Source organism: Epinephelus fuscoguttatus, linkage group LG6 (assembly GCF_011397635.1).
Source record: "Epinephelus fuscoguttatus linkage group LG6, E.fuscoguttatus.final_Chr_v1".
NCBI classification, from domain to species: domain Eukaryota; kingdom Metazoa; phylum Chordata; class Actinopteri; order Perciformes; family Serranidae; genus Epinephelus; species Epinephelus fuscoguttatus.
In genome coordinates this window covers 17,031,035-17,043,931 of record NC_064757.1, presented here as the reverse complement: position 1 = coordinate 17,043,931, position 12,897 = coordinate 17,031,035, and the positions used below count along the sequence as shown (strand labels likewise).

General features: G+C 42.3%; 1 long non-coding RNA gene across 3 annotated transcripts in view; it reads right to left on the bottom strand.

Annotated features, from left to right (window-relative positions):
* LOC125890381 (uncharacterized) overlaps window positions 1–12,897 on the bottom strand; it is a 190,862-nt gene that overhangs the window by 40,607 nt on the left and 137,358 nt on the right. For 2 of the 3 annotated variants that reach the window (XR_007449546.1, XR_007449545.1), the window contains exon 7: window positions 7,888–7,974. The exons of the other annotated variant lie outside the window; for it this stretch is intronic. This is a non-coding gene — a long non-coding RNA (uncharacterized LOC125890381). Of the gene's footprint in view, window positions 1–7,887; window positions 7,975–12,897 lie in introns of those variants that run through there. 3 annotated transcript variants of the gene reach the window in all.

The following is a 12,897-nucleotide window of genomic DNA, read 5'->3' as shown; positions in this document are numbered from 1 at the left end:
TACTCACCTGCCTGAATGTCATCCTACAAGTCTTGAGTGATGTGATGTCCTCCTCCATCTGCCCGTTCATTCTCAAAGCACAATGAGTTCACTCAGCCTCCCTGTCCAAATATAACCAGTCCATGTGGCCTCTCCGGTGCACTCCTAAATTCAGGCTATGCAGTCTCATTGGGGACATCAGGAAAAAGGTTTCTCACACTTCACTGGGAGACAGCTAGTGGATGCACTGTGAGCATTTTATTATTTAGCACGTTAGCCAGACCTAGCCTGCACCTGTTGGTGAGGCAATATCCTAGGTGTGTTTGATTTGGGTCACTGGGTGTGCTTGCCAAGTGGTGCATTAAATCAATGATTGATTAAAGGAATACTCTGACAATTTGGGAGTTATGCCCTTTCTCTATCATTTTCATATTGAGACAACATGATCGATATCTTTTTTGTGTCTGTATGTCCAGTGGCTGGGTCTCAGCCTAAATGCACGTGTAGAAATACCAGCTTCAGGGTTTCTGTAACGTTTATTTGTTCACTTTTACCGAGCAGGGTACTGACCCCCTATAGACTTCAACTGTATTCGCTAAGCTAAGCCGCAATACTAACCGCGGAGACCCAGCCACTGGACATACAGACACAAAAAAGATATTGATCATGTTGTCTCACTATGAAAATAATAGAGAAAGGGCATAACTCCCAAATCGTCTGATTATTCTTTTAAAGGGATACTTTGCAGATTTTCAATCAGCTTTGTGTCATGACCATGTGGGTAGTACGTGTAAGTAAACTGTGGTAACCTTCCCTCCATCTTACCAGTGTCCAGATCTCATCTCTCAGCTCAAATCTGATCAGATTTTCATTGGCTCAATGACTGTTGCTGGAACTACAGATTGCACTGGCATCTTTGTAGGCCCACCACTACAGACACAAAGAGTATAGAAGCTATCCAGAGGGAAACCTGCCCCTCTCTCTCTCTCTCTCTCTCAAACTCAGATCATACAGTAAAACAAGGCAGTGCTGATCAAATATAAACCAAGATTCTGTAACTTACATCTATTTCTCACTTAAAACGTTTTCAGAATCATATTTTACTGCACTGTTTGGCTGTAATTTGAGATCATTTGTTATAAGCCAAATGCCATATTGTTTCCCGTGGAAAAACAGCCAAGGTCGCATAACATCGCTCACCAGTGGGAGTTTTTATTGGCCTGGTCTGGCGCAATGCATTCTGGTACTTGGAGGTTTTCAACTTAATGAGCAGAAGCAAATGCCAGAGCCTTTTTCTCACTTTCCCCTGGTCATATAGCACCAATTTCAAAGTATTTCATCTTTGTACCACATAGAAAGCCTAGTTTTCTGAAAAGACCATCTTTCCAGTGGTGAAATAGGTATTTCAGGTATGTGCAACTTTTTTTTAACCATGCTGAGGTACAACATTACCAACTATATAACTCTATCTTGATAGTGAAATTAAAATAGTAACATTTTTAAAATATCTTAAAAAGTACTCCAAAAACAACTTTGTTAACAGTTATGAGAGTAAATGTAATCTGTTACTTCCATACCAGACCGTACGTGTTATTGCCTGAAACTAAGCCTACACCACATCAGGATTGTGGGAGTTGTAATAAAAACTGCAGCAAAGTTCTAAAGAGTCATTTGTAGCTAAATACCTGGTCAGCCCGAGAGGTCTGGAAAAAATCATGGCTGGACCTGAAGAAGATTGCATTTTGGCACCAGGACTGTGTTCAGACCTTTGTTCTGATTTGTTTGTCTTACCAGTTACAACAACAAAAAGAAAAGAATACTAATTTCCACAGCGGTGGGAGATTTAGATGATTCTGCAATTGGTTGCATAAAACCAGGCTTCTGAGCCTTCTTCAGCTGACAGTTTACATTGAAAAAGTTGACAATTGATTATATAAGTTGATGTTTTTGGTCCATTGTTTGTGCTCTGTAAGAATTTTGTGTAGAAAAGAACATTTCTCAATTATAATGCTGAACCAGTGCTGAAATTGTGGTTGAAGTCGAAGTCAGTTTTTTTATGCTCTAACATCAAGATGTCAAGATCCTGTTAAGCTCAATTTGTAAGTTTAATAATAGCTCAGTGGGCAGTACACTGTCTGCTTGTTGTTAACTTACTATATGAAATCACTTAGCCATTACTAATGATTGTACAAGCCGTGCGATAACAAAGCTAAACAGATTTCATATGTTGGTCTATACAGTTTGTACACACATACCTGTATCTGTAGACACAGCCACTGTGAGCTGCAGCTAGAATGAGATTTTTTTTCACAAGTTGTAGTCATTTAGCAGTAGAACAGTAAAAGCCTGTTAATTTGGGGTTTGGGAGCTGCTGGCACGAAAGTGACATCAAAGCATGACAATATAGTTGCAAGATGATTTCTGGTGAAGGCAGTGCCAAACACCAAAGCAGTGAATGTTTATCACTGAAGCTGTTGCCAAATACCACAAAAACAAGAATCTTGAGGAAAAAAAAAATATGGACTTCATTTATCACTTTAAACAAGTGAGTACCACCCACGTGACAGCATGTTTTCCTTCAGTAACCAATGTTGTCATTAGAACTCTCTGGATGTCTTAAGACCTGGGTGCAGCAATGTAGGATTAGCTATTAACTGACTGAATGTGACCACAGCGATTAAGTCATGATAATAAAGAGGAGTACACTTTAAACACTGGAAGTCCACCACTTAACTGCACCTGATGTGCTGTATTCTTCACACTGTTGAAGCTCTCTGGGCTTGACTGCTAACACTGCAGTTGCATTGCACTGTTTGACACATGCCAACGGACTCATTCATACAGAGGAAAGGTTTCAATTGAAGGCTCGCATGTTAATGCTTGTCTAAATGAAGCCTGGGCACACACTGTTCATGACCGCGTCTTTTGGCCACCACAGTTAAACACCACACTGACCACCGCTGGTCAGGACCCCAACCACCATGGCCACTGAAATTCTTAGTGGTCAAAGTTTTCTTTTTTTCCATTGCGCTATGCAGCAAAATATATTTTACTGTTTATAAAAGATGATTATGAGAATAACAGATGGCTCCGGTGAAGGCAGTACCGCATAAATCGTATCGAGTGAAGCTCTAGTTTGTTCAAGATTGTTAAACTTTTGGCATAAATAGTTTGAGTCTGAAAGGGGCCATCTCTACCAAAAAGCCATAGTTGTGGAAAGAACAATTCCTCATTCGTGATTTTCCTCATAAGCCTCTTTCTTACAGCAGATGGCTATCAGACATGTGCATCACATGTCTGAGAAGAACAAGGCAGGGTGGTAACATTGCGTTGATATGGTTTGGGCCCCTACCATGTGCTGATGATATCATTATCTAGTTGTAACCCTGATCAGCTCCATGTGTTTGTGGGAACTCTGCAAGTACCAAAACAGAAAGGGTTCATTGCCTCCAAGGAGAAAATACAAACCTAAGCATAGTTTCTCTTTAAGGTCTGGAGGTCTTCTCCATTTAAACTATAAACACAAAAACACTTCATGATGGAAATTATAGACAGAAGTTCATTTACACCTATCTCTGACATAAACAAAAGTGTCTTGTGACACTTCCTGTGATTTGATGTGTCTCTCCTATTCAGTTCAAAAAAAGGTTTGCATTAAAAATAAAAGCTGGACTTCGTCTTTTTGTGCATACCATTCATTTTGTTACATTTTGTTTGGAAATCTAAAACTGTGTGTAACCACTAAAGGGTCTGAACATTTGATTTACGTAGTTCTCTCTCCTTAAGTATGTCCATCAGTTACCACCATCGGCAACTATTTTCAAATTCAATTTCTGTTCCTAACCTTAACCTTAACTTCACATTGTTGCAATACAAGAATGCACTTCCCTCCCTGGAATAAAACTTTCATAATCCTAGCAACATTTATGTTTCCTTCAAAACATAACCAGCAAAACAAATAACTTCAACTTAAACTGGCAATCCTAAACTCTGGAGGGCCCAGGGCAAAGAAGCCCATCAAGGCCCTGTCCAAACTAACAGTATCCAGCTGTTATACAGTAGCTACAATGTGCCCCACTTAAGCCCCCTTTCCACTGCACAAATAAGCTGCTAACTCCCACTAACATCTGGCTTTTTAATGCAATGGGAAAGGTTGTAATCGGCATTCACACCCAGGTCAAATGACTTGTGGTATGGCATTTGTCGCCTCCGGGCCTCGATTGGCACTGTTGGGACCACAACACACGGGTGAAAGCGCTAAATTTAGCTTCTTTATCGGTGAGATGATGGGCTGCCACAAAATACTGTCCATCTCCACCCAAGCAGCATCATATAAGTCTGCAGTGAGTTTTAGAAATAGGCTGAATAAGTAAGAGATGTATAAAAAGAAGGAACCACCATAAAGTTTTCACTGGCCACCATGCTGCTTTCTACTTATTACTTACCTGTTTTTCAGCCTGTCCTGGGCTGATTTGCCTCTCCTGATGGTGCACCCTGGTTAGTTATATGGCAGGGGTGGACACTGATGCTGACTCAATAGATTTTTCACGCAGCATTGCTTTTGTTTGTTTACATTGTGCCATTTTAATTTGAGACAATCTTAATTAAAGATATTTAGAGATGGGTAAAGGTTAATTCTCACTGCTGGGATGTGGAAATGCGGGACGGATTTGCAGAATATTTATGCAGTGCTTTTCTGCGTTTAAACCATACGCAGAAGGCGCGGTACGGACGCGGTGCAGAATTTCGCTTTGTTGTGTTTCCATTGCGCACAGTGTGTGCGGGTGTGGGTGAACATGGACTCAAGTAGCAGCAGCAGCAGCAAGCTAGCAAGCTAGCAAGCTAACGTTTAACAAGCATCAACATCAACTTTCTTTAGCACTTACCACTCTCACCGCAGCCACCAAGCTGGACGACGTTGTCCTTTAAGTTATTAGTCATAAAATAATAATAATAAAATTTCATTGGCCCAGTTGTGTAGTTCCGCCAGCGAATTCTGCGGGGGGGTCAAAGTCTGGGCAGAAACTTTTTTCACTGCATGATAGTTCCCCCCCGTGTGCAAACTTCCATAAGAACCCATGAAATCAACTTTAATATTTTTCCGCAAGAATAACCTGTGAGGATATTTGTCCTCAGTGAGAATGGACTTTAACACCTACATTAGCTATCTCCTCACTGCTCCTGTTTATATTCTAACATGTAAGGTGGTTATCGGTGGAAGTAATCGGTTGTGATTATAGTGGTGGCAGTTGTGCATTTCTGTGCCTCATGTGTATGTGGTAGGGTTATGTTAAAGAGGGACTAACTGGGTGAGTGTACAGGCATGTTTCTTTTCTATGCACCAGTCTGAGATGACTCTTGAAATCTTTGAGGTAATTGTGCCGTGCACACATGCTGTTCTATGTTGATTAGTGTATTGTTTCCTAACCAGCATGCCATGAGTCACTTATGAAAGGGTTGTGTTAAGCCATGATGAAGAACGTGCTACGGATGTGATTTACAATGCTTCATAACTGTAATTAATACAGGCCTTAATGATGTTAAGTGTAGCAAAGCTTCTAACACCCTTTGTATAATTCATGACCCCTGTGTCGTCATTCTTCTTTCCAGTCGACGTTCCCTCCAGTGTTCATGTTTCCTGTGCTGGGAAAGTTGCTGTTGCCACAGAGATGGAGCAGAAAAACATCTTTGTTTGGAAGCAGCAGAGAAACAGATGAATGTTAAAGACTACCCACCCAACCAAGACAACTTCTTGTGTTAAAGGCTCTAAGGATCTTTCTCTTTCTCCGTACATTTCTCACCCTCCATTTTTTGATTCAAAATGAAAATTGCAGCAGTGTTAGAATAATAGATATGTTCTTAGAGTTCTGCTTGTTTTCCACTTTGTCTTCGAGGTACAAGTAGCAACATGTGCTCCAGGGCATAAATACCCAAACAGATGTTGAATTAGTAAAGATTTTGAGCAAACGGCATGCTAATTCACAACCTTGGAAAAGCGCCGTGATAATCATGAACCAGTTTGTTCATCTCCAAAGCCTACAGTAAATGCTAATCTGGGCCTGAACTCAAAGAAACATTAAAAAATGTGATCTCATCGTGCCAGTGATGGCTGTAATATTTTTCTAAAAGTCCCCTTGAGCTGTGCCAGCGGTGGTGCCTGTGCTCTAAAAATGTCAGTCACACTGAAGAGGTTAACCCCAGCCCTATAAGAGAGCTGATGGAATATTACACAAATAGACGGACTGTATCTGATCCCAGCTCAGCATGTTGTAAGACCATCCCATTCCAATCTTGCCTCTCTCTGTCACCTCATTAAAAATACAAAGAGGGTAAAGAAGGGCCAGTCCTGAGCAATCTCCGTTAAAGCTGCCAGTGAATGCAGCAGCGTTAATGTCATTTAATGCTGTTTCATCTGAAAAGCCACATTAGAGTCAGATTTAGTAATCTGGGTTTGCCCATGCTCGTCTGTATGATGTCATTATGCTAAACTGACCTTTACAGCCAGATTAGGAGGGGTGGAGGGAATAGAAGGAGGCTTTGGAAAGGGAATTAACAAGAAATGAAAAATGGTGTATTTGGCATATGGATGATGAAGTATTCAGCAGCATTTTCAACATAAGTGCCATCGACTACAAATCAGAATGAGAGTGACAAAATGCCTCTTTGTGGTTTGATCAGCTCATACCCATGTCTTTAAATTAATGTTTAGCTTTTTCAGGAATTCCTGGTGTCAACGCTGGGCCTTTTTTTTAACACCTCAATAAACCTCAGCACAAAAAAAAAAAAAAAAAAATCAGATATATACAGTATAAAACTGCTGGGTTGTTCTAAATCCATTGCACTTTTTAAGTTCATTTGTTCCACTAAAAGGTTTTCAGATTCTGTTCAGTCTCCTCGCTCTCCCTGCAGGAGGATTCTTGTTCTCTTTACATTTGGACAACATCTATCAATATGAGCTGGCTGAGCTGCTGCACACACTGCACTGAGACGTGAAGGTACAGCAAACTCAGCAATCCCTCACTTCCACACTTGAGGAACAGCATAAGCACTTAGATACAGTTCTCTTTACCTTTTACCACAACATATGACAGACACAAAGGTGGGGAGAGAAACAAATTAAAGGAGCAGTGTGTAGGAGTTAGTGACATCTAGAGGTGAGAATTACAGACTGCAACCAGCTGAAATGTCTTCCAACGAGCCAAGTGTGAACTCCCAGTTAGGCTTCCTTCAGTGTTCATATAGTTCAGGAGGTTTATACCAAGAGTCAAATGATCTGCAGAGGTCTCTTCCCGGTGACTTAAACTAGTAAAAACAGTGAATAAAGCAGTTTCTGGTGCTCATTGCAGAGGGGCTGCTAACTTTGGTGGCCAATGTGAAAACACGAAAAAGTAAATGGCTCTATCTGGAGTCAGAGTTTGGTTTTTCTGTTCTGTTATTGTAGAAACATGGGGGTGCAACAAAAACACAATAACCCTTACTTTCAGGTGATTATACACTACAGAAAACATACTATTCTTTCCATTTTTGTCAACATATACCCCAAAATCCTACACACTGCATCTTTAATAAACCCAGACTTATTCTTGAAGTTGTGCTCATATTGATCATCTTGGCCTTCTTTGATATTCAGGAAAGTTAGAGCTCTCTGAGATCTCTGCTCGAGAAGATGGATAGAGCTATCGACTGCAATCACAGCTTCGTCCCTCTATCCATCACTCCTAATTCCAAACTGGGCCGTACATGTCCTAGCTACTTTGCACTGGTTTCGCCTAACACAGGGGCGTAGAAAAAGACATTTGCACACACAATAAACACATAGAGAGCGAAGGGAGGGAGACATTACATGAAAATGTGTTACTGTGACACTGTTTGGCAGTTTGGCAATTTCTGGGTGGTGGACTTACTGCTTGCCCAGTTGGCACAAGGGGGGATTTTCCTTTTTGCTGCTCTCCTTTTGGTAGCTTAAGACGGGAGGTTTCACTCTGATGGAGGTGTCTGTGGGGCGAAAGGGGAAGAAATATTGTGTTCCAGCTGAGCTCTGACACATCAACAACGGCATCGCTCAAACAGCCCTGAGGTATTGGAGCTGAGGTAAATGAAGAGAGGAAAGTGTTGCATTCAGGAGGCAGGAGACTACAAGTACATGTATGTGTGAATGTTAGAAAAAGCATTGACTCACAGATCAAACAGTTTGAAAGAGTAAACTCTTAGGTCATAAAATAAATGTCAAAAACTTGGCACTGACACTGACGATTTGTACCCAAGTATTTACCGCAGTCATCTGATCAAGTGTTTAAGCATGTCAACTATATAAGAAGCATGAATGTGACACTTTCATAACCACTCCACACACCTGACACATACCCAAGCACTTTCTTTACCTACAGGCACTAAATGCAGCTCTTGTCAGGTCTAGTTTCTTTCTCTGCTGACATGATAAGCGCTCACTGCACAGGGGGGCAGATTCATCTTACACTTCCTTATCATGTCATTATCACAATGTCATGTCATTATCATAATTATTATCATGTTACGTTCTTTCAGGGAGAAAGTAATTGATGGGTCAGCTAAACTCGTCATCTGAAGAGAAGGCATTCCCTTGTTAGTGATCCCTGAGAAATTGCCCAGTGAGCATGTTTGCGGCAGCGTGTGACCGAGGTGTGACTGTCAACGCTGAGCTGAGACCACCAGATGGTGGGGGATGGGGGGGACCTTTGATTGCAGAGTAAAACTGCAAAACATACAGCGCTTCACACAAGATGGCATAACAGAACAATTTCCCTGCAGACAGAGGGAAGAGGCCGCGCTTGTGAAAACACAAGAGATCCAAGCACGTTTGTCTCCTTTTTCTTGGCCCTGTGGGACTCTGCTGAAATGAGTGCACGGTTCCTTCAGCGCTGGTAAATGGAGCGCCTCCATCCTCCAGCAGAGCCACCACCCACCCTCTAAAACGGCCAATCTCCTCTTCAATTGGGCCTGTCTGGCCTGAAGCTGGACCAAGATTCGGATTTGTTCAAGATAGCTTACGTGCATCGGTGTGCGTCTGCTGGAATGACACATCTCTGTGTTGAAGATATACTATGCAGGAGTTTCTTAAAAAAAACAATGTATAGACTTATACAGAAGAATCATTACTTATGACCCATTAGAAGTGTGAGGTGGTGTTAACCTGCAGAGAATCGGCCCTCACTCAGAAGAGTCTTTAGAAAAAGGTAGCCACCAGGTACCACACAGTAAGCAGCAGGCATTCACACAGCAGCAAAAAAAAAAAAAAAAAAAAAGCAAATATAGCGAGGTAAAAAATAAAACGAGAATGAAACTAGGGTTGGCTTCTACCTTTGCTGGCAAGAGTACAAACAGTAACAGACAATCCTGCATAGTATACCTTTAATGTATGTGATGTATTTGTGTAGGAACAGAAGTATTAAAGAGTGAAGACAGGCAGGTAAGAGATGTATCAGATTCTTAAGCTTTGTTACTATACAACATGATCCTGTTTGAGTCGCAGTTTATTTTGTCATGCTAAGCCTGGATGTCACTCTGTCTGCTGTGTCTAAACAAACAGTAAATGTGCTGTGAAAAAAAGCTCCCTTCTACCCGTTTTTCTTTCACCTCTTGTCAGCAACGTACTCTGTGAAGCCAACAGTAGTGTCTCAGTGAAGATCAGAGTGACAGAGACAACGACAGCAGAGGGAGTGACAGTCGTGGGGACAGGAACACTCCCGTGCTCAGTGCTCGTGCACTATTCCATCATTAGCCAATGAAGCCCTCGTAAAAGTGAGTTATGTGCCACGAGAGGGGAGGTTCCATATGGCACAAGTGATCCAGAAAGGCAACGTGTCGCAAAAGACCCCCAGAGCCCAACAAGTCAGCTTTTACAGGGGCCTCCCTCCCCGTCATTAATTGATTTTAATAACAGGCTGCGAGGGGGCAGAATGCTCTCATTCATTGGGCTGATGGGGCTTTTCCCAGGTCCCTCAGCGAACACTGCAGCACTTAGAGCTGTTTGTTTGGATTGCCTCTAGTGTGTGTGGCTCTCAGACCCGGCTCGGTTACTCAGTCAGACACATACTCAATGTCCCGGCCGTTCACTCGCTCGCTCGCTCAAACATTTGTTCATTTACCAGCTCAATAATTTCTTCACTCAATCACTGGCCTAGTCATTTATACACTCATTTATTCATTCCTCCTTGTGCACTCACCAAAGGCTATCATGCTTTAAGGTTCACGGGAACATGATCGGTGTGTTACAACCGGTCATGTAGCCTCAGTGTCAGATGCCTGCTCCACCAGTTTTTATGGGGGGAAAAAGAATGGAATACATGAACAATACTTTCATCTCAAACCACAACTAATTCTCCACATTACGTTAGATGGTCTTTTTCGCGGGAGGTGGGTCCTTCTTTTACCCAGCCTCCATTGTCTCAGTCATTCCACCGACTCAAAGTGAAAAATCCCTCCTTTTGCATATTTTTACTCCTTACTTTGATTGTTCAGCAGTCTGACTGAGGACGGGGGGTGGAGGGTGGGGGGCTGTATGCCGGATGATGGGGAGGGGATAGGGAGGGAGCTGGGCCTGTCATAACTGCATAATACACCCATTACTCCTGTGCAGCAGAATTACCACTGATGGAAATGGGATTTTGGAAGATATATGGAATGTAATTATTATATACATATATGCATAGGCTTTTTTTTACTCTGAAAAGGAGCTTTGGAGTGATATTTTCAGGTGCGAGTGGCTTGTGTGCGTGTGTCTAACTGCATATGTGCAGCTGTCGTTATGTGTTTACTCCTGTGTGTGCACTGAGTGACTGCTGCGTTTCCTTGACAAGAGTGTATACATTATTTTAAGGCTGTGTTTTGTTTGCTGTTTTTTTATTTTTATTTTACAGGCAATAAAGAGCTTTTCCATCCTAGTATTATTCCCATAGCTGGTTGGTGCACCTCGGCAGCATCCCACCTCTGAGGTCGACCCTGTGCTGAACATCTCTCGAAGGCCAAGGTCTGACACTCCTAAACAGGCAAAGGGGGTCATGCTGACTCATTCCAGCAGAGAAGCTGTCTGAAGAGTTATCAGCCTCCAGAATACCAATTTTTCAGGCTCCCTCAACCAAATAACACACACAGAGGAACCAAATTCCCCTGCAGTGAGTAATGCCAAGATAAGAAACAGAGAATATTTGCTATCCATGTGAGCAGAGGGAAATATTACTTTTAGGTTGCACACAAATACCATGCAGTGCCATAATGTCCTATACTGAGTTTCTGTATTATTATAATAAGTGTGCAGCTGAAGCATGCATCACGGCAGGGGGAAGCATGAGGCAGTATGTATGGTTTTCAGTGTGGTATACCTTAGGCGAGGGGCCTCTGCAGGAGGTTTTCTTTGGAAAGCACCTGGGTGTGAAAATAGGGCCTCCCAGTCTGGCCTGAGAGGCTGTGTAAACAGAGGTTCCAGTCGGGCCAGCTTGCACTGGACTGGACCTCTCCAAACAGAAACCATGAGTCAGCCTCAGGAACCCATCCACGTTCCTCCTTCAGGGATAATCAGCCAAATGCGGCCTGGAAAATGTACACACTATAGGGGTGATGGAGGTGCTGGGCTATATAATAACAAGTTTTATCCTTATAGACTTTTTGTGGAAGAAGTTTAGCATAGTGTGCCGATTTTAGACCAATCACAGAAAGCATAACCCTCTCTCATCTTACTTTGCTTTACAATAAAACCGTCCTCTAACCCACCAAGCAAATACTTTTACCATCTCAAAAAGTACCTTATGTGACTTCATGCATGATAACTGTCGCACAAATTGAGTCAGCTGAACAAAAAAGATTGAACTTTTTCTAAATAAAAGGAGAAAGCCTATATGAGGTGCTGGAGTCTTTGCAGCCATCTTCATGTCAGTGTCTGGTTGAGTGGAAGACTTTATTAAGGCATTCGGGCGTCTGAGCTCTGCAGAGAGGGAGACTTTCCCCCTCATCTCCGGTCTGCGTGAGCGGAGAGGCAGGGGCCTCACACTCCACTAAGGAATATTTATCTTTCCAGCTGGTTAGATGGATTAAATGACCATCCCGCAGAGAAGGGAGAGGGAAACAAGGAGAAAGAGGGTTTGAGAGAGAGAGAGAGACAGAGAGAGGTGAGGGGATGGAGAAAGTTTTGTCAGGGAAATGCGCCACAGAGAGCAGACAGAGGGCGAGGAGTGGAAAGATGCTTACCATCTTCCACTTAGGAGAAAATAAAACAATAAGAATGACTTAGCAAGTCACATTTACCCCCAGCTGTGCCAAATATGATTGTGACTTTGTCATCTCGAGACATGCAGAAACACACTTGTGCACGCACACATGCAATTACGAACACACGCGCATGCACGCAGTGACATACAAACACACACAGCTAATTAACTTCCTGACACATTCACAGAAATTCATTTCAAAGACAGAACACATATGTTCATGCAAATGTGATGAGAAGCCATTAAATGCTCAAATATCTGAGGCAAATGGAAAATATTTTTCAATCACACTTTCTTTGTCAATTTGATCCGACTCTACATTTTGTATATGCAACACTATCAGGGCACCTGCTGCCCCTGCCAACACTCCTTTGTGAGGTCAACTCAAAGTCAAACTTATTAAAGGGATAGTTCAAATCTTTGAAGTGGGACTGCATGGGGTATTTATCTATAGTCAGTGTATTGCAGTACATTGCTGAGCTTCCATGTCTGACTCCAGCCTGCTTCTCCAAACTGGGGGTGTGCCGACTGACATCTACTGTAGGTAATACACTGACTATAGATAAGCACCTCATACAATCCCACCTCAAAAGATCCAAACTATCCCTTCAATAATAATTGATCATAATATACACGATTTGTTGTATCTGTGCTAATATTTCTAAAAACACATAAATGG